At 37.9% G+C, this 22,008-nt stretch overlaps 4 long non-coding RNA genes across 4 annotated transcripts in view; 2 read left to right on the top strand and 2 right to left on the bottom strand.

The window, feature by feature from the left end:
- The first annotated feature begins 769 nt into the window (after nt 1–769).
- Nucleotides 770–3,572, top strand: LOC106943427 (uncharacterized). The gene is made up of 3 exons (XR_001423912.1): nt 770–1,571; nt 2,018–2,104; nt 2,361–3,572. It is a non-coding gene; the product is annotated as an uncharacterized LOC106943427 (long non-coding RNA).
- Nucleotides 3,573–4,941: 1,369 nt separating this feature from the next.
- Nucleotides 4,942–22,008, bottom strand: part of LOC106943434 (uncharacterized) — a 22,884-nt gene continuing 5,817 nt past the window's right edge. Inside the window, exons 2-3 of the long non-coding RNA XR_001423916.1 lie at nt 7,430–7,434; nt 4,942–4,954 (exon numbers count right to left, since the gene is read on the bottom strand). This is a non-coding gene — a long non-coding RNA (uncharacterized LOC106943434). The remainder of the gene's footprint in view (nt 4,955–7,429; nt 7,435–22,008) is intronic.
- LOC106943419 (uncharacterized) lies at nt 5,298–6,755 on the bottom strand. The gene is made up of 2 exons (XR_001423910.1): nt 6,708–6,755; nt 5,298–5,539 (listed from the first exon to the last, which is right to left on the bottom strand). It is a non-coding gene; the product is annotated as an uncharacterized LOC106943419 (long non-coding RNA).
- LOC106943411 (uncharacterized) lies at nt 20,557–21,564 on the top strand. Its single transcript, XR_001423908.1, has 3 exons — nt 20,557–20,774; nt 20,985–21,056; nt 21,432–21,564. It is a non-coding gene; the product is annotated as an uncharacterized LOC106943411 (long non-coding RNA).

Genomic DNA, 22,008 nt, shown 5'->3' with positions numbered 1-22,008 from the left:
AGCACCAAGAAAATAAGCATTTCACACGTTTTGCTAATTAATCCCAACGGTTTGGGGAAAGCATCATGCAGCTAAGCTGTTAAAATGAGTTTGGATTGTTTCCTTTTTACTTTTGGAAAACAACAATAAAAAGAGGCTGAAAATATCTATCTGCCAGTTGTCTTCCCATCAGGTCGTCAGGGTAACAAATCTGGGAGGAAAACCCAGACATTCCTGTTCCCAAAGAGAATCCAGCTCATTTCTGGAGATCCCAAAGCAAACCAAAACCAGGAGAGAAAAGCTAACAAAGCGGCGAAACTGCATTAGCTCACCATGCTGAGACTTGTACATTTGCTGAATGTGAACCTGCACTGAGGATAGTTTGGTTCTGATTCTGTTCCATAGAATCGTGAGTGCAGGGGATCTGTGATGCAAAATAAATTTTTTTCACATCCATTTAAGTCTGAACTGCTTCTAGAAAGAGCCCAAAAACCCACTTAACTGTTTTGGGAAATAAGTTCATGTTTTTTGCTATTTGGAAAATGAGCCATTTCAAAAAATCTCTTTTGTTGGATCACTGGGTTGTTATCTAGCAACCTAAGCTAAGGTCCAGCACATTTGGTTAGCTGTATGCTCTGTAGAATGGCTGGTGGAAAAGTCAAGTACTTTGTGATTCTGCATTCTTGCTGGTTGTGCAGGAGGCTCCATTTTTGCTTTTCAAAGATGTACGGTTATAAAAATTTTGCTTCTGTTTGCAGCCATTTTCATGTGTGACTGTAAACGTTGAGTTGTCTTTGTTTGGATATAAAGTGACAGATGCTCATTGTGAACTGAGCAGTCTGAAATCTCAATATCCAAGAAAGATTTGGGGCACAAAAATGAAATGAACACGTTTTGTATAGACCATAAATCTATCCTAACCTGTACACGGATTCATAATAGGTCACCTTTAGTTCACCTACTTTCTGTCTTTTCTGTCATATAATCCTCCCTGCTGTGTGAGTCAGTGTGCAGGTTTAAGGAAAGCCAAAACATCAGCCTGCAGACATTAAGTAAACGGCCAAGATCGTCTCCTCTGATTGGGTGGATATAAGTTACCTGGTTTGATTTCATTCTGGGTGAATTTCATCCACACTGCTCATGGTTCTGTCTGCAGAGGACTGGCCATAAAAGGGCAGACAGACAAAAAGACACACTCTCCATACCGCTGCTGTCTGCTCAGTCACATGCTGTCAGCGTGGACCGACACGTTTCCCCACACATGAGCTCTGCCTCCCCACCTATCTTGTTTTTCTCTCTCTTCTCGATTTTTAGATTCTGTTTTGACGTTCCGCCTGCTGTTTATTCTTTTCCCTTTTTGTGTTGCTATTGTGGTTCCCTGTGTTTCCACTTCCATGCCTCTTGCAGGGAAACATGGGCATCCGCGCGGCCCGAGCAGAGCCATTTAATTTGGGCCTCATTTTTTCCATGACACGGAGCATAAACAATCTGGACCCAGCAGAACGCCTCGTTAAGCGGCCGCTGCCTGCCGCCATTTCCCCGCCCGGTCCAGTGAAGCTGCTGCCGCTGCAGCGAGGCGTCCCTCAGTGGAGGTATGACTGCGATGTGAGAGTAACAAGAGGACGCATGCATGGATGGATCCATCCATCCATCCATCCAACCCCGATGGTTCCAGCACTTTAGCAGCAGGAAGATCTGGAGTAAATCGGAGCAGAATGGAGATAAAGATGCAGCAGCAGAGCTGAAAATATCTGGATTTAATTTAATTTATTAGGACAGTGCACATTAAACAACCACAATTCATGACAGTGTAACTATTTAGTGTCAAACTAAATTTTTAGCTTTCTATGAGCTGCAGGTCTTAAACAAGGAGAATTGTATCACTTTACACTTTATTTGCTCATAACGTTTAGCTCCACGTTTCCTTTCTAAACTCAGATTTAACGTTTCGTTTCCACCTGGGGTCCAACTCGTCTCGTATGTTTCTGACCTGCAGAACACAGAAAAACTTGATCAAAAGTGAGAATTTCCATTTCAGGTTTTGGCGTTGGAACGGCCTGGTCGTGATTCAAGCCTGATGGGCCGACTGGATGCAGCTCAGACGTGAAACTGAAACCGTGTTCTGGTGATTATGAAGCTCATTTATTCATCAAAATGACAGGCTGCATTTTCAGACTTGCCAACTCAAGGATCTTATGTCAATCCCACACATAAACTTCTGGTTGAGCTGGAATTTAATTAACAGTTTTGGATCAAACTCGTGTTTGGAGTTACTTAGAAGTAATCAAGTGAAGCTGATTGATCATGAAAGAAAAGCCCAGTTTAAAACATTCCTGCTTGTATAAAGAAAGCTTTCTGTGTCTCTCTGCTCCTCTCACCAGGGATCTACACCTTTTACGGAGGGAAATGAGAGGGACACGGCGGCGCTAACTGGAGCGTCACATTCTGTCCTCCTGACCGAAATTATACACACCAGGGGACGCACCATTATGTGGTCCATGTTCTCCATTAATGGGCTCTTCTGTGGCCAACATTATGTCAGAGAGAAATTTGAACGAAGCAGCCAGAACCGCCATGATGCAGGTGAGAAAAACAGACAGTAAAAGGCCAGAATCAGGGCAGATCCAAGACTCTTTGGGGCCCTAAGCAGGTTTTCATTTGAGACCCCCTACCAAAGTGTCAACATCAGATTCTGTGTGTAGCATACCTGCTATCATTAGCATCATTTGTAATTAGCTGACATCATACCAGTGTAATTATGGCTGTTGATTTTAACATTACAAGAACTAAAAAAATACATTTTTATTTTATTATTTTAACTATTTTAAATTAGCATCAGCTAATAAATACTAAATTTGCAGCAACGGCAGCAGGAAGAAATCAACCTATTTGTGGAAATAACATGGAAATTGTTTTTCCATGTGTAACAGTATTTTGTTTGTGTTATTCACTGGTATTTAAGTATATTTATCATGCTAGCTTTGTGCTCAAGTTAAGCAGCCACTTAACTCCCATATGCTTTGGGCCGACTGAGAACTGAATTATTTCTAAATAATACAACTAGTTCCTGTAGTTGCATCTTTGCAAACTGTGATAATTCTTCAGCGTTTTGCCTGATTTGCCTCTCAGATCTCTGATTGGACAGATCATCAGAGGTTACACAATCATTCTCCACTGTTGTCCACTCATATCCAGAGGAGAGAACCTTGTGTGATGCTGCGAAACGTAATGAATGAACACTAAAGATTAACTGTGTTTGCATGCTCTCACTAATCTGACCACTGGCAGAACTCCAGTTGAGTCCATGAAGTTTCCATGCTGCAGGCTCTGATATAATGTGAACGTGGGCCAAGCATGCTAACTGGGTTTCCGCTAATTGGATCTATTCATTCACAGAAAACAGAGAATCCAGTTTATTCAGCTAAGTTTAGTGAAGCACAGGCCGCTCTCTGTGACTGAAAACAGCATCTGTTGCTATGACTGTAAAATCAACCCGCCGTTATCAGAGCCTGAACGGGTTTTGAGATAAATCTCAGAAATTTTCTAGAAAAAATAAGGAAATTTCTAAGTTTGAAATGTATAAAATGTGCTAAAAAAATCTAGATATTTTGAAATTAATCTCCAAAATTGTCTAGAGAAAAAACAAGGACATTTCTGAGTTTGAAAAGTTGAAAATATGCTAGAAAAAAACTCAGAAATCTTTTAGATTAGTCTAGAACATTTTCTAGAAAAAACATGGAAAATTTCTGAGTTTGAAAAGTTTAAAACTTTTGGAAATCTGAGCAGCGTTTCAAAGGTCGAAAACCACAGAGAATGTTCCAAGATGCTGTTTTTACTCCCCCAGACCTGTAGATGGCGCTAAATATGAAGTTGCTACATTAGTTAGTGGTAAATACAACAAGAAAACAAGAACGATGAACAATAAGCACGAGTAGAGTCTTTTATGTGACAAGAAAGTTCAGATTCTTCGTGTCGGATTATAAAACTAGTCGGTCATTTTTTGCTATGCGTGACGCATTTGAGGTTTTAGTTCAGGTTCCAGGTTTGGTTAATGCATGAGCGTTAGCCAAAGAAACCAGGACAAAGTTATTTTCATTCTGAAAATCGTCCATTAAAAACTGTTTTTGTGTGGATGCAAAGCAAAAATGGTCAACAACTTAAAAGAACCCAATATTTCTGTGTGAGAGAGGCTGGACTCAGCAGACTGGTTGTAGTTCGTTTGACGAGCTGATTGGAGGATTACTCAGTAAATGAGCATGTCACATGTTTCTGTAGGTCAATAAAACTACAAAGTTCACAAAGAGTTGCACGAATAAAGTCATAAATTTGGTTTTGAGTTTCGGTTTGGTTTTCACAGCAGAGTGACAGCTGGTTCTACGTTACTGCACCAGTAATGAGGGATTATAGGAAATGTTCCTGTGACCTCACTGGACGCAAAAACCACGACAGACACACGTGACCCAATCCGCTCAAAACATCATGTGAACTTTCAACAGAAGCAGCTGCATATTAATCTAAACATCCAGAGACTCTTCCAAGGCTGAAATAGACTCTACCTCAGATTTCAACTATTAATACTTTAAATCAATTTATGCAAATTAAAACAGAATTAAAGGCAAAAAGTTTCACCTTAGGAATCATTTTAAAACAACAGTGTTCAAATCTTCCAAATTTCTAACCTTGCATTTCATTTTTATTCAATAATTGGTTAACTTCAAAGTAAGCAGCTTTTAACAAGATGTGATTAAAAAATCTAAGTACAGCCAATAAAATATCTATAGAAGTTATTGATATTGTTGTAAATCTGCACAGTGATTAATATAATATAATTAATTAATAATTACAAATAGACAGTATAATTAAACTAAATAAGTAAAAAACACAATAGATTATTATAAGACAACAAAATAAGATAAATTAAATGTTTTCATTAAAAAAATGAGCGTGAGAAGTCCAAAAGGTTTGACCTTTGAAACTCAAAAAAGTTTTTTTCTGGAACGTTTCTGATTTTAATCTAAAAATCTCCTGTTTTTTCAAGCAAATTTTCCACTTTTGACCCAAATTTCCCTTTTTTTTTTTTTTAATTTCTGAGGTTAAAATTAAAATTTCAGAGTTTTTTCTTGCAAATTTTTGAATTCTGAAACTCAGAAATTTTCAAGTTTTTCACAAAAATTTCTGAGATTATTGTCAGTTTTTTGGTCGACTACAATGACCTTAATGCTGTCATGTCATTGCGTGTGAAGCTAAAACAATGTGATGACAAAGTATGTTTAGGAGTTCGGGTCAAGGCGAGAGGAAACACAAAGACGAGGAGATCAGAGTTTCATGTTGAGGTTTTATTTGTCACATTCATCACATTTAAAGCCGCAGAGAGACGTGATGTTTTTTCTGTTTCTAAGCAACATCGCCTCTGCTGATTTCCCAGGATCAGAAGGAAGTTCATTCTGCATCTTGAACGTCTTCTGGTCGACGCGACCTAGTTTCAATCAGACGCCTCTGAGTCAGTCACCTCTTAATTAGGTGGCAGCTTACCTCGCTCTGGCTGCTCTCTGTCTGCTTCCTGCAGGATAAATTAACAACAACAAAGGAGTTTTTCACTCAGCAGCTTTTCTCAAGCGGCTCGGTCAGCTCCACTTTAATAAAACGACTATTCTTGTCTTTTCCAGTGATGCTACATTCATTCACTGCAATGTGGGAGGATTTTGTTCAGCAGGAAACGGAGGAGTGTGTCTGAAATAAAACATATTCCACCAGGAAATCTTCGTGTCTTCTCTCATCTTCTTACATAAATGTAAAATTTGCTGAAAGCCATTTCACAAGATCCACTCAAAAATAAAAAGAAAGGAAAATGGCCTTCGTGGGATTTATTAGTGGCAAAAACAGGAAATGAAACATATGACAGACAGTATAAGCAAAAATTCAGATTTAAATGGAAACTTTTTTTAACTAGGACAATTGTTTTTAGTTAGATTAAAAATATTTTTACAACAGAAAATATTGGCAACAACACAAAGTATTTGTTTTTAGTTAAAAAGACTTTTTTCTTTCTCCTGCAAGATCCACGTCTATACTGTGACTTTGCCACAACCAAATCGTGATTTTGCCAAACTTGGATAAATACAGGAAGCATTTTTCAAATAAAGACCAAATTTGTTTCTTTCTTTTTTCAGTTGATACCTAAATAAATTTGAAAACTGATTTAGCGCTAGCGAGAGAAATGTCCTGTGGTTTTTTGCCAAAAACAAAACAGAAATTCGACAACTGCTAAAAACTAACATCACTAATTTTGTTTACGTTTTACGAAGAAAGAGCAGATCGGAACCACCAGCCGACTAAATGTGCTGGAACTCTGCCTCGGTTGCTAGGTGACGGGCTGGGCTCGGTTGCTAGGCAACTGCTATAATACTGGTCGTATTTTGAAGGTTTTTTTAGACAACCTCCAAAAAAAAACTGAATGTTTTTTAAAGAGTTGGATTGTTTCTAGAAGCAGCAGAGATGCAAACAGAAGAATAAAAAGGTGTAAGAAGTGAATATTAAAGCTAAAGTTAAAGTTTATTTGTATACTTCATTTCAGAAACAAAGTGACAGTTGGGTACATTATTCAGTCACCAGTTGTGAAACAAGAAATAAATATTGCATTTAAAGGATCAATCAGTCATCAGTCTGATTACTTTTTCAAGGTAAACATGGTAACAGAGGAGATTTAAGTGTTTGTGAGCCAGTCTTACCCAGTTTAACCAGTCATGAGAGGAATGGGCCCAAATCCCAGCAAACTCTGGTGAGAAGAAAATCCAGAAAATGTAAATTTAAAGTCATGCAGTTTACATTGTAACTGTATCAAACTCTAAATAAATGAATGTAAACTACTAGTTAGACTTTAAAACATTATTCTGGTATTTTATTAATTCTAGCTGGTCTGATTTAATGTATATACGACATCTATATGCAAAATAAAAACAGCTTAAATGTCAAAATAGACAAAGTAACAAGACACTACAAAGATATAGAATTATGAATGTAATGTTTGTGTTTGAGAGAAGACGGCTTGAATCCTCCTCTGTGGATTCAAACCTTAACGAATCAGAAACAGTCGTCTCTCCTGAGCAGAGCCGGTGTGACAGAGCCGCCGCTCTGCGGGACGCCGTGGATGATTTCCTGTTGTTCCCCGCGGAGAACAAGACAGAGAACAGAAGCTGTTACAACCTCAGCTGTGAGCCGAGCGTCTCAGAACGAAGGCCGCGTGGGCCGAATGTTCCCGCTGAAAACACCTGAGCTCCTGCTGCTGCCAAGAAGCAGCCGGAGCCTTAAAGGGACGGTGTTATTTGTTATAATCTTATTCCCTCATCAAAAACATACTCAAAATGTTGCTTTGATTCTTTCATGCATGTTTGAGGGTAATTTAATCTCCATGGCAACCATTTGGCTAGCAAAACACTTGCTTTCACAAAACTCCACCTACTTCCATTCAGGTCCTCTAGACTAGTGGCAGCAAACACCTGCACAATGAGGCGCATTGTTGTGACGATGTGCTAAAGAGTAGGAGCTTCTTAAAGAGACAGAAACCCAATTTCAATTGTGAAGTCAAATGTATTTTAAGTCATTTTAAAGCAACTGAAGGTAACATAGTTACTTAATAGCATTATAAAATGTTATTTTCTACCTGGAAAATACACAATACCGCCCCTTTTAAATGACTTAACAAGTTAAATGTTGTTTTGTTTGTTCAAATTTGACAAAGTGCTATAAAAATATGGATAAATTTGTTGGTTTTGAAGCTCTTTCCTTCAGATTTTGAAGATAAACGTCTTTCTGCTTTGGGAAAAAGAATAAACAGGTCAGGGGTTTTTTTTCTACACCAATAAGAGACAAAATACATCAAAAAAATAGTTTTTATGTCTCATCAGAACTCTTGCTGTAGGATTTTGGATAATCTGGAGGCTAATATTAAAGAGTTAAACCATTTCTGCCTTAAAGTAACAAATGCGTGAAACCAAACCATTAATGTTTTTTTTCTTTCAATCTCAGCTAAAAACCTGAAGTTATGTTTTACGCTCGTCATGTTTTATTTGCATTTCTCTGTGACACACCTGAACCTGTTGGGTGAGCCGTTTCACTTCAGGTTAAAAATAAAACCACAGAAATGTTTTAGAGCAGCTCAACGTGTTCTTTCTCTAGATCCACAGGTTGTTACTCTGCCTTTATTTTAATCATTTTTAAAAGTCAGGAAAGAAGAAAGTTTGAGGCTAAAAGAGAGCCAGATGAAGTCCTGCCCGGGATCTTCTGTAATCTCCTAACAAGGAAATGAAAAGGTCATCAGGATCACAGCAGGAAGCAGCTTCACATCAGCAGCTTCACATCAGCAGACATTTTCTATTTTCTGCAGCTGCTGGAAAAAATAATGAATTCCCATCTTGAAGAAGGAAGGAGACAGAATGTACCTTTCATCCTGCATGTTAGTGAAGCGTTTTGATTGGGCTCCTAATTGCAGTCAAACACTTTTCCGTTTAATTTGACTATTTTTAGCTGAAGCGGCTCGTTGTTTTACAGTGCAGTCGTTTACAGGAGGTTTCTATGGGGTTTAAAAAGGAGCTATGGCAGTTTTCTAAGCGATGATGCTGAAATCAGGAAACATTCAATCATTCAGTTTATGCACAGATTTTATCTTCACTTCATGAAGATACTCTAAGATTATTTATTTTACAAGAGTGAAAAGGGAGCGGGAAGGAGAAAAATATTCTATAAACCTTCCCTTTTCTATAGAGCTACAAATTGGTCAAATTCATTAAATTAATTTACAATATGAGAATTTATCATTTTTCTTTTCTTCACCCAGATTGCTCTAAATTGTTAGTCCAATAACTAAAAGATTAAAAATAAGTTTTATTTATCATTTCTACAATTTGTGAAGAACATCTGTGAACATCACCTCAGATACTCAGTTAAACACTTTTCTGATATTTATTTATAATAAATCTTCTTAACTACGCGTCCTTTTTCTTCTACTTTGATTTATTGCCCAGATATTTGGGGTGGCAAAAGGTGAAACATGTAAAGTGTGTGCATACTTAAGCAATGTGCAGTGAAACTTAAAGTTGTGGAAAAACCAGAATCTGGAATATTCTGCAATGCGAGCCCCACCTTGACTGGAACTGGAATTACGGTCTTTCAACTGGGGCTATTTTGAGCTCAACAGATTGGACAAAGTTCCACAGGAGAGCCAACAAACACAAAAGGCTATGTAATTATCCTGGGGGGGTTAGTCCCCAGGATACAGCTTTATAAATGTCTAAAACTGAGGGGAAAACTTTAGTTTTGCCCTTCTTGTTTTGTGAAAGCTTTGTCCAAAAGTTTCCGTTGTTTCTTTGAAGAAGACCTTCAGATTTGTTGCATCTTCCTGCAGATGATGGCAACTCAACACCGTCCATAAGCAGAAACAGAACCAGACAACCAGAAGTAGCCAAGTTGGAGCAGAACCAGATATTTTGAACATTTCTTCATATCTATTTCATATCAATAACCTTATGTGGACTTGTGTATGGAAGAAGATTAGTGCCACTTGGGAAAAAAACTGACTTTACTCTCAGATTTCTGACTTTAAAGCTGATGGGAGGAACCAGCTTCAACGACCAAGATGCGAGTTGTGGAGGAGGACAACAAACTCTCTGGAGGAACATGATGAATTTAAGCAGTTTTTGGCCAGAGGCAGTTTTGTCATGCCATGACATCACAGTGCCCATCTGCTATGAAGTCAGGACTTTGAGAAAATAGTCAGAAATCTGAGGTTAAAGTCTAAATGCTGAGATTACAGGCAGAAATCTGAGAAAATTAAACCTGAAATTTTAAATTAAAGTCAGAATGCTGAGATAAAAATTTGAATTTTTTTCTTTTTTCCCCCCCAGTATACTTGGGCTACACACAATACACAGAAAAAAAATTCAGAAGGGATTTTTTTTTTGGTCCAGAGCAGAACCAAATCGGATTAACTTCCCAGATGTGATTGAGATATGTGTTTCTAAACATCTAATGTATTCCTAATTTTTGTGTAAAGTTCCGGGAAAGTTTGTTTTTGTATTTTGCTCCACGCCTCCGATGAGCTCAGCGCCACTCAGACTTTTTTAAGGGTGAGTGATTGGATCCAAATATCAACCGGGCCGGAGGAACCAGCCGCTCCCATCAAGGCGGTTCTTCTTCTGATTTTTGTTTTTCAAACGTCTTTATGCTCCCTGTAGTAACAATCTTAGTCTGAATAACGTCTTACTTCCCTGTTGCTTCTGTGTCTCGTTTATGTCGGGTCGTCTGGTTTATTTCATTTCTGTTTCCGTGTTTCTGACATTTCGCCAGTTACTTCCCGTCCATCACATCCCAGTTCTTCATCAACTTCCTCCCTGTTGCGTAACAAACTCTCCATTTCAGAATGTTTTCGTCTTGTGAGTAATAGAAAACCCCTCTGCAGTTCATGACCTTTGAAACTTAAAAATACAAAATATGTTTTATTGTGAATGAATGAAAAACATGTAAAAGATGAAAAATCTCATTTCAACAGAAACTCAGAACTGAGCATCAAGACCTGCTATGTGAACGTAGCATAAATTATCTCTCTGTTAGCTCCAGTCTGTCTCCCTGTGTTCCTCAGGTATTTTTCCCTGGTCTTCTACAAGTGGAAGTTTTTTATTTATCATTTTATTTATTATTTTTACAGCAGGAATGCGATCTGCTCCGTAAGGTGGCGTTTTTAATGAAACTTTAAAATGTTTTCCTTTCTTTCATCTCCATCACACCACTAAACACCAATTTAATAAATATTATTCTTTTCTTGTCCTCCTTGTTGCAGTAGTAGTTTGTTTTTAAGTTTCTTTTCACTTAATTAATTTGACGAAAAACAAGTTTTCCCAAAAAAAATTATAGCATAACCTTTGTTTTCAAGGATAATTAAAACTTATATGGAGAAATATCTTTAGTGCCTTCAAACAAAATTTCAGACTGATTACGATATTGATTATTTACATGGATTATTGCAGCTCACGCAGATACATTTAAATAGATTTTTCTGTCTGAAGTTAGGAAACCAAGCAGAGTTTCAGGTGTTTTTCTGCAGCAGGAGGCTGCGGTTGCCTTTTTGAAAATCTTCCACTCATTCTTTGTTGATGACATCCCAGTTCAGAATGTGGTTTCACGTCATTTCCCTGAGAAAAGAGAGTTGATGGAGATCCACACTGCAAAAACACAAAATCTTAAGTATATTTGTCCAGTTTCTTGTTCAAATGTCTTATTACACTAGAAATAAGTCAAACTAACCTACAAGTCAATAATTTCTTGATGTGGATTTAAAAGTACTAGTTCCACTAGCAGATTATTTAACTTAAACATGATACTTTTTCTGCATTATAAATGAACTAATCTGGCTGTGGAACTAGCATTTTTTTCAACTCTATCAATATTAAGGATTTATTTATGTAAAACAAGCTCCTGGAAAGTTACTTGCGAGTTATTTTTGTCTTATTTCAAGTGAACTAAGATTTTTGCACTGTTGGAATTACTGACTTAAAACAAAGTCTTATTTCTTGCTGAAAAGTTACTTGTAAGTTAGTTTTGTTTTATGAAGTGTAAAAGATGTTTGCACTAGAAACTAGACACATACTTGGTAAGATTCAGTGTTTTTGCAGAATACTTCAAATATCTAATAATGTTATATTTTCTCAACTTGAAATTGGAATTTAGTGCCAATTTTATGATGTCGAGGCCAATAAATCACTAAAAAAAGCAGAGTTGTAAATTAGTTTCGTCTTACTTAAAGTGTACTCATTTATTTGCACTAAAAACCAGACCAAAAATACTTGGTAATATTTGGTCTTTTTGCAGATAAAACTGCATATTGTGTCCTTTTTGGAATAAATAAGTGGAATCAAAGCAACAGGATGAAAAGTGCATCACGAAGGGGTCATCCAAAGTCCTCTGGGTTATGCAACAGCCCTGCATTCCAGGTACGGATCCCGGCCTGGACTCAACATGAATTCAGTCGGATCAAAAGCAGCGGGGCAAATATTTTGGATCTACACACTCAGACTGAACTCAGCATTTGTTCACCTCTGCAGTGGTTAAGCCTTTCATGACCCCAGGCGTGCACTCTGACACCTTCTGCTTCTGTTTCTGCCCCTGTTTGTCAGGCACTGAAGTTGCAGTTGAGATATGAGGAAGCCGAGCTGAAGGGGAAAATCCCCTCTCCTTTCCATGGCAGATATGAAGAGTTTGGGCAGGGCGTCGAGCTGCTGCCTGGCTGCGTGCATGTCACCAGGATCACAGTCAGGAACCCTCACTGCACAATCATTCCAGTTGCTGAATAATACAAAGCAAACAGTGACCTACTTTCAAAGTAGGGAACAAGCTGGAGAGAAAACCCGGAGCGGGATTCAGCTGGGAAGCGGAGCGGAGCCGGATAAACAGGCGGATGAGCAGGAGAGTCAAAAGTTCTCACAATTTCTACTTCACACAGCACAGATACTTGTATAAAAAAAACATCTTGTAAAAGTACATGGTCAACTCTTTTACAGAAGTAAAAGTAAAAAAGTACATGTTTGATATGTCTTTAGGTACAAAACGTAAAAAGTACACTGCGAAAATGCTAAATCTTAAGTATATTTGGTCTGGTTTCTAGTGCAAATATCTTATTATACTTTAAATAAAACAAAACTAACGTTCAGGTAACTTTTCAGCAAGGTTTTGCAGTGTAATGTTCACCTGCAAAAATACAAAATGACTTTAGATCAATCAATCAATCAAATTTTATTTGTATAGCACATTTCAGCAGCAAGGCATTTCAAGGTGCTTTACATATTTAAAGAAAAAAATAAGAACAGCATGTGACATTGAATAAACAGTAAGAAAGAGAGATTTTGAAAAAAGAAAAGAAAAACATTTAAAAAAAAGATAAGTCTAAAATACTTAAAAAGTTCTAGTCATAAAAATATATTACTTTTTCTATAGAAATGTTTTAAAATCCTGATACTGTAAGTTTTTCTTCAAACCAAAGTCAGATTGCACCAAACTCAGCGCTTTCGTCACTGATCAAAGTTTGAGCCGACATCATGGAAGGATTTTTTAAATGGAGAATGTTTGAAGGTGTTTCTCTGTGACGTCACTCAGGTTAAAGTCTCCATCCATGTTGTTTTTCTCAGGTCTGTTCTTCTTCTGCTGCTGCTTTGCTTTGGTTGCATCCAACTGAACGCTGAATCACAGTCACTATGAAACACTTTTCCTGTGAACTGTGGACTTTTTCCTTCATAATTTTTTCATCATGGATGTAACAAAGCATTTGTGAAAATGTAAAGTCCAGAAAGAACAGCTATTTCTCTTAAAACAAAACGTCCTCAGAAAGATAAATACTCTACATATTAAACAACTCTGGTGAAAGCTCCAAAGATTTCAACTCCACCAGATCGATTGAAATGTGAGCAACTAGTGTGTCCTGCCATGAGAGAGCCAGAATCCCATCCGGGAATTCCTGTAATCCAGCTCCGCGGCTTGCAGCCTCCTTTAAATGTGATTAAATCAGGCAGGCAGGGATACAGCAGCCCCCATGCTGGAGGCCTCCTGCACCAGGAATGCAGTTCAGGGTATCAGGGCATGTGTCACACTATCAACCCGAGCAACGCACACCTTTTGGCTCCGGATCCCTCCTCATTCAGCCCCCAAAATGTTTGTCTGGAGCTCACCTCTCCGCCGGAGGGAACAGAATCGCATATGATAGTCCAGGAGATTCAGGTCTTTTGGGGATCAAAGTTGTAATATTTGTTACATTTCCAGCTGCTGTGGTTCACTTTTAAGTAGCTGGCCCAAGTTGTGTGTGAATTATGCCACTGTTTAAGACCCCCCACACATGAAAAAGTAATTTCCATATTGTTTTGTTTTTTGTTGTTGTTACACAAATAGGTCAATTTGGTGTTGTTTGCTGAGGCAGCTGATGTGGAAATAAGGCGCAAAAAGGTTCGGACCGGCCCTGGCACGGAGTCAAACCTTTGAGGAACCAGTTCCTTTCCTCGCCTGTGGGGGCGCAGCAGTAAAGGAAATGGCCTGAAGAAGACACTGAATGCAACTTCCTTCTTCACAAAATGTAAACAAAAATGGAGAAGCGTCAAATTTTAGCGGTTGAAGGATTTCTCCCGTTAGCACTAAACAAACGTTTGTTCTGGTTGTTTTTACCCAGAATCATAGTCGAGTTGTAGCTAATTACATTTACTTGAGTAACTTTTTGAAAATATGTACTTTTAAGAGTATTTTTACCCATAAAAGTAAATATTTTACTTTAGTAATTTTATTATAAAATAAGCAGAAGTTTTTCTTCTCAAAGTCTCAGAATAACATTCAAATTGATTTAAATCTGTCCGATTATTTAAAATGTCAAGTTGAATATTTATTTTATTGAAATTATAACCATACAGCTATCCAGTAAAAGTATAATTATGTAACTCAGCGATTCCTGTACGTGTGGAACACATGACGCAGGAACCTAAACTTGACATTTTGTAATCAATGTTCGGGTTTTAGACACTTTGTCCTCCTTAATCAGCCTCGTAAGTCGCTGATCTCTCCATGGGGAGTCGCCTTCTCTGATGGAACGCCATGATGATGTCATCCATCTTGGTTGCGTAAGTCACCTTTAACAAAGCAGGACGTGATTTCCTCTGACAACCTGAAAGAAAGTAAAGAAAAAGATCCTGGAAAAGTTTCTTATCAAAAAGATTTGGGTTTTTTGGAAGATATATATATATATATATATATATATATATATATATATATATATATATATATACATATACACACATATATATATATACATATACACACATATATATATACATATACATATATATGGCTCTCTGCCAAGGGTGTCATGAATATGGAAGAAGGGGACGACCAAAAAACAAATCTTTTTAGTACAACTTTTGGGTTTCTAATTATTTCTAAGTACAAGTGTTGAAATTCCTTGTGTCCATCCATTTATCCATGAATGGATAATTGGATGTATCCATCCATCCATCCATCCATCCATCCATCCATCCATCCATCCATCCATCCATCCATCCATCCATCCATCCATCCAGTTTCAGGCGATCCCTCAGTGAAGTTCAGATTTAATTTGTTTTGGGAGGGAGGGTGTGTGTGTGTTTTTGTGTGTGTGTGTTTGAAGGAGGGTTGTGCTGATTTTCCTAGATGTGAAATCAAATTCACTGGGAGGAAGCAGCTTGTTGTCGGGGTCTGGGTTATGAAAGTTCAGCAGCAGGTTTCCAGATGCTCCTTCCTCTCAGCAACACCAGCAGGCTCCTGTGTTACAAAAGCCTCATCATCAGAGAGTCGGTAGCCGTGGAGACGTGATGCAACAGGTCAGCGTTATAAAATGGAAACATGCTGGTGAGATGTGATCTTCAGCTGAAAGTCCTTTCTGAAGCGGTTTGCAAAGCCAAAACCAGCATCTCTGCTGCAGTCTGAGTGAAAACCGCTTTGCTGTTTCCTTGGCAACGAAGACGAGTGCCGGGCGAAAGTGACACTGACCAATTAAGAGGTGAGAAAGGCAGCGGCGCTTTGCCTCTCACATCACCTCGGTGAATTATCATGAAGAGCTTTTCTGAGTCACTTAGAGAGGAATGTCATTAAAACAGAACAAGCAGCAGAACTCTGAATGATTTAAGGACTTCAGAAACATTTTACATAATTCTTTTAAAACATCAAGAGGCATTTAAAACTGCGGTTCTGCTATAATAACTGAAGAGCAATCAGTGTTGGTTTCTATAATGAGTGTTTTAAGCCTCAGAGATGATGAATATCATCTAGATCAACCATCCAAACAACTCAACAATGTTCCTATAGAACATAGTTGTCTCATCTGTTTTCTAAATATCATTAATTTTGGATAATTTATTGGAATCACTAAGGAATGATTTTACACCAATCAACCACTAAACCTTTTCTCTACTTAACGTGGTTGAATTTATCTTCTCAGCTTCTTATTCTTAGACTGGATTCACATCAGCCATGTTTAATCAAAAAGCAAACTCGGTCTTGATTCGGTTGAAGTGAACTCTGGTGCGGTTTAAAGTCATATCTGAACATCAAGCGGACCAGCAGCCACACCAAAAGGACGAAGTGGACTACAGTGCAGGGTATTCTGGGTAAATACAACCAGAACAAACATGCTAGCAGCAGAAATTGCTATCAAGAAGCTCATAAACTTCAGCTATTACAGGTAGAAGTTGCGAGGTTCAGGTCTTGGCTCAGACCTGAAACTTCAGAGTCAAATAAAGACAGTTACAAAGTTGGTCTTCTGGTTCTGTCATCATCACGCAAATACACATCTTCATCCACAGAAGCAGAACCAAACATGGAGAAGCAACATTCAGCTTCTCCATGTTGAGAGGTTTTCTGTAACAAACTCCCATAAAATTGCAAAACAGCCAAAAACACTGAGTTCTTAAAAAAAACACTAAGCCCCTCCCCCCCAAGCTTATAGTTGCTTTTGATTAGTAGTAAGTGATCAGTATTTAATTGGTGATGATTTCTGACAAAATGTGTTGTTATAACTTGTTTCATGATTGGTTAACTGAGTGATGTAAAGCACTTTGAACAGTCTTCTATACTAAGAAACTTGACTTGTCAGTACTTAGTAAAGGCCAGGTCATTTATAGCAGGACTGAATGGGTGAAATGACTGTTGAACCATTTGTTTTGACATGGCGGACACCAACATATGGTGAAGAGGCCAGATGATCTGACGGAGAGTTTGTGAAGCTCTCTGTCTCTCTCTCTGCCTGACTGGACAGATAAACTCACTGCTCTCCCTCTGAGGTGCCTCTCATCTCATGTGATGTTTCTGAAACCTCTTCATGAACCGCAGACGTAGCCTGACCCTCTGACACTTGGTTCAAGAGGACAGATATCCCAACTCATCCACTGGAGAATAAAGAACATCTAAGAAGCTTTAGAAACAGTATAATTAATAAAGTCAGGAGTTATAGCATAATTTTCTAGTGAAGTTGCAAAGTTTCAGCTCACTGATAAGCCCCTCGCCATCTTTATTGAAGCCAAATAGTGTGACGCTAACCCACCGAGGTAAAGAGAAAACAAAATAAATCTATTTCAGCTTTTATTTTTAAGTATATCAGTTTTGATCCTCCATTGCAGAACACTGTAGGTCTAAAATGTCGTGTAAATGTTCCTTTCTCATCTCAGTTATCCTTTGAGTTGTTCTATAAAGTTTTCTTGAGGCAGACAGATGAAAAGCTGCTAATATTTTATAGCTCAGTTGTTTCTGAATCCCATTAACATGTAGAGATCAGCGGGCGTCTGAGTGCTCTCAGCATTCATTTGCAGCTAGAGAGGCTTTTAAACAGACAGATGGAGGACTGGATGTTTGGGATCTGCTGTAGGCCAGGTGTGGAAACGCTCCACCAGCAGCTCGGATCATCCTGCAATCCGTCGAGAGCAACAAACACCCACACAGCCTCCTGGAGCCAAACATCTTTTCCTCTCCACCGCCTACATCTTCCGCTCCCTGCCTCTCTTCCAACGGTTCCCGCCTCCGCTCTCGGATGTTTGGGTGCAGATCAGAGGCCGGGACAGCTTTTGCAGAGGTGGCACCTCTGCTGGAGTTGCAACAGTCTAATCTAGTCCACGAGTAAGACTTTATTCTGTCGGTGGAAGCTAAATGTGCTGCTCTGTGCTGCCACCATGTGGTCAAGAGTAAACACTACACCAACAGAAACCCTCAGGTTGTTGGGAAGCTCTGAAAAAAGTGTGTGATTCAGATTAAAACCAAAAGCAAAAGTTTATCTTATTAATTAATGATCAGTAAAACCAATAGATGGATGAATGTATTGATCTGATGTTTTGCTGTGCAGTGAAATCAGAAAAAGAAGAATGGGGTGTTATTTGAAAGGTTACACAGTAAAAAAGTAACAGCAATAATTTGCTTTATTTAGCCTTTAGAAATGAGGGTGTTAAGTGTTAAAAGTCATATTTTCACCAAGTTAGCCTTAGGTTTATGTGAAAGTTTTAAACTAAATATTGAATTTGAAAGCTAAATATATAGTTTCCAACTAAATATTTATGTCAAAATTTAATATTTATTTTACTAACTAAAATATAAGTTTCCAGCTCAAATTTTGTTTTCTATTTATTTTGCATAAAACTAAATATTTATTTTCCAAACTAAATATTTAGCAACCAAGCTAAAGATATACTTATTTTAACTAGTGTTAATAATTTATTGTAACTATTTAAAAACTTAGCTTTTTATTTTAAAAAAAATTAATTATTTTTTTTTTTTAGTCTTGCATTTTTCTCGTTTTCCATCAAACTTTTCTGGTCTCTCTAGTGCCTCCTAAAAAGAAAGTGGAACTATTGTCAGCAATAGCTCTGCACTTTAATATTAATTATCATGTTTATACAGATGATGAAAGAAGAAGAATGCAAAAACAAAAGTTGACAATCTTAAGTTTCCGTTTCTCAGAGTTAGGGCTGCAACTAGTTTTCAATTAATCTATCAATAATTCCACTGATTAATCAGACTAAAACAAGACATATTTTTATGCAAATAGATTAAAAGAGAAGTTCTGTGTAGAACACATTTACAGAGAAAGGTTTCATTTATCTTAAATGCAAAATGTATATATTTTTGTGCAGTTTTGGCTTAAATGTTTTTGGTGTATTGTTCTTTCCTTTTTTGAGTCTGTATATTCCAGTTAATGATTAAATGATTACTAAATTAGTTGACAAATATTTCAATACTTGATTAATCACGGTTACTTTGATTAATCATTCCAGTTTGATTTGTCATATTGCATATTTCTGCGTGTTTTGTCCTTTTGATCACAGACTGAATCGTAGGAGTAAACCTGAAGGAGATTCTGTCTTTTAAAGACATCAGGCAGACAGAAGTGAGTGAAATTAAGTGCAGCTCCCAGGCTGCTTTTCTTCTCCACTTCCTCCCAGAGCTGACACCAGATTTAGATTCTGCAAGCTGAAAAGCACCAAAAAGTCTAAACAGCAGAAAATGTTTTAAGGACAAATGAATGAAAAAGAAATTTGTGCGAAAGCCTTTCCTCTTAAGTCCCCCTTTTGCACAGAAATACATGTCTCAGGAGGGAGATGCAGATAATATGAGGGGGAGAAGAAAGACACTAGCTAATAAAAGAATAAAGTTGGAGCTTCATTTGAAAAAACAAGAAAAGAAAAGAGGAACCAGCTTTGAGGGCAATCGTCTCTCAACACTCCATACTGATCGGTGTTGCAGCCAGCTCTGGTTTCTATGGAGAGTCCGCCTACACAGCCAGCAGTGAAGGCAACACAAACGCGCTCATAATGCCAATCTTCACCCACTCGGCATCCGCTGTTTTAAATGCCGCTGCCTCCCGTCTCCTGTTCCCCTGTGTCTGCAGCGCGCTGAATATCTCCTCACCCTTCCAGTCTGGAGCTCCAGATTTTATGTAACCAGAAATGTTTGTAAGAGAGTAGGCAGTTTTTACTGGAGGAGGAAAACAGCTTCCACCTTCCTGTGATTCTGTCAGAATCAGCTCAGAATCAACTAGCCATTACAAGAACGCTAACTGGAGCCATTAGCTCTGCGTCATGTTAGCCTTTAGCATAGGTCGAGGCTTGTATGGGATATTTTTTCAGTCTTATCACAGATGTGTTCTCTGATTCTGCTGGAGATATTTTCAATTCAAAATGGTTGTTCCTTTCCACCATTGCCCTGTGCTTGCTCAGTAGGAAAGATAGATGCAAAGTCAGAGACTCAAAGTAATAGATATTTAATTACCAAACATATATTTTATAAATTTGACAATATTATTGAAATGAATGGATTATATTAATCTGGACTAAATTTATTCAGGATAATATGGATTCTACTTGACCTGTCAGCAAACTGCCTTGAGATTAAATTTGATGTTAAGTACATAAACACAATGTCCAAGAGCTGTATTTACACACCTTTATCACTAAAATGCAACAGCTGCGAAGTAAGGTTTTAAAAGATTAATAAAACTGTTCATTTTTCTTCAATCTCTTAATGTTAAATTGTCATTTTGATTATAGTAAATTTTATTTCGCAAGCAAATGTATTACAGCACACTGTAATGGTGTGAGAGAATCAGTATTTTGAGGAAAAAGTAGATTGCTTATTTCTTGACTACACACACCATCTCTCTCTCTCTCTCTCTCTCTCTCACACACACACACACACACACACAAAAAAAAAACATATCATTTAATTCCACACAGACTGATGTTTCAAGTCTCTATTTCTGTTAATTATGATGATTTTCTGCTTCCTAGCAAATAAAAATATTACATTAAGAAAAGTTACATCAGACAAATACAAAATAATAAATTTTCTTATGCAGAAATGTCAACCTCAAGAGTACGTTTAATGTGTATATATGTCTGATGCAAAATCTTAATCCTATATTTTTTTCATTGGAGTAGAAATAGTGCATTGTTTATTTCTGTTCTTGGTTCTCAAAACGAATTTGACACTCACAATATGGCGGACGCGCAGCCGCATTAGTTCCACACGACAATAAGGGGCGGGGGGTTTGTTGTAGATTGATTCCAGCAAAGCTCCGGTAGATACGTCTACTGTGGTCGGGTTATCTTAAGCTAATTCGGTGTAGCATCTACGATAGTATATCTGTTATCATTACGTAATGTTAGCTCTTGTTTTGAAGCCATAATTCTGAAAGTCTGAGGCTACTTCCGGTTATCTCCAGCTAGCATCAGAAACATCACGATGGCAGCTGAGTCCGAGTGAGTTTGCCGTCGATATTTCTAATATTTGTTCACAGATTACAAATGACAGAGGTAGACCCTGTTTTACATTTTCCAGCTCCAAACTGGTCGTTGTTTCCATGGGAATACCTGGAAATATGCCGCAGCCTCCAGCTAACGCGAAGCTAGCCGGTTAGCTTTACTGTTAATAAAACGGTAAACAAGCTGAAAGTTTGTTTGTGTTCACAGGGTTCAGTCTGAGATCGAGGTGCTGCAGTCCATCTACCTGGAGGAGCTGCAGGTGGACAGAAGAGAGGACGGGTGAGGAAGCAGCAGTCCTGCTGGGATCTGGGCAGAAAATAATGCCTTTTATGGAAAAAACTGTTATAAAAGAAAAGGCTAAAAATAATCTAGAATGTTATTAATCATCCATAAATATCACCTGAAACATTAAGTATATCAGGAAAATGTGGGAGATCAGGTCAAAGTTCATTCGTAGGAAAACTTGAAATCTTTATTGGTTCAATATGTCAGCTGTTGTTTGCAAAGGACTGAACAGGGACATCATTTTATGACGGTATTTTCCAGGTCATAAAGATCAGAAAACATAATATTGGTTTTTCCAGTCGTTATGACGCATTAAATGGTCTGAAAGTTGTAGCGTTTAGCCTGTGTGTCTTGTTTGTGCTGCTGCAGGGGCTGGCAGGTGAGTCTGGTTCTGTATCCATCCACTGCAGAGGACTCCGTCTCCCAGTTTGTCCGACTCACTCTGACTCTGACCCTCGATCTGCAGGTATGTCGACCTCCCACCCAGCTGAGCCACTCCTGAATTTACACCCTTCTCTCTTTTCTCTGTGTCTCCAATCTGAGTTTGTGTGTTTTTGCTGTCAATCACATGTGAACATGTGAAAATTGCAGCCACTTTAGTGTAAATTTGGGTATGATACAAATTGGATTCACCAGGCACTTAAGGAATGACAAACTCTTCAAACTCAGTATGTTGATCATTTTATTGCTCGAGTCAAAATGTTTTTGAACCACAGAAGGGTTTTAAATGCAGCTACTTAATGAAAAATGCTGCACTTTTCCATGAGCTCATAGCATGTTTTTTGCAATATGAAAATCAGTTTTAAAAATGTATTGTGCTTTTGAACAATTGGTTTTCATCCTGCAGTTTATCATAACAGTGTTTCCTATTGTTAGGTAAATTGTATTATTATCAACTATTTGGTATATCTTTATTATGTTCTTAGTTTATGTATTCTTACTTATT

This window comes from Poecilia latipinna, unplaced genomic scaffold, assembly GCF_001443285.1.
Source record: "Poecilia latipinna isolate Pla-1442-1.1 unplaced genomic scaffold, P_latipinna-1.0 Scaffold99, whole genome shotgun sequence".
Classification (NCBI taxonomy): domain Eukaryota; kingdom Metazoa; phylum Chordata; class Actinopteri; order Cyprinodontiformes; family Poeciliidae; genus Poecilia; species Poecilia latipinna.
Note: the sequence above shows the minus strand (reverse complement) of the source record. Positions and strands in the feature narration are given on the sequence as shown.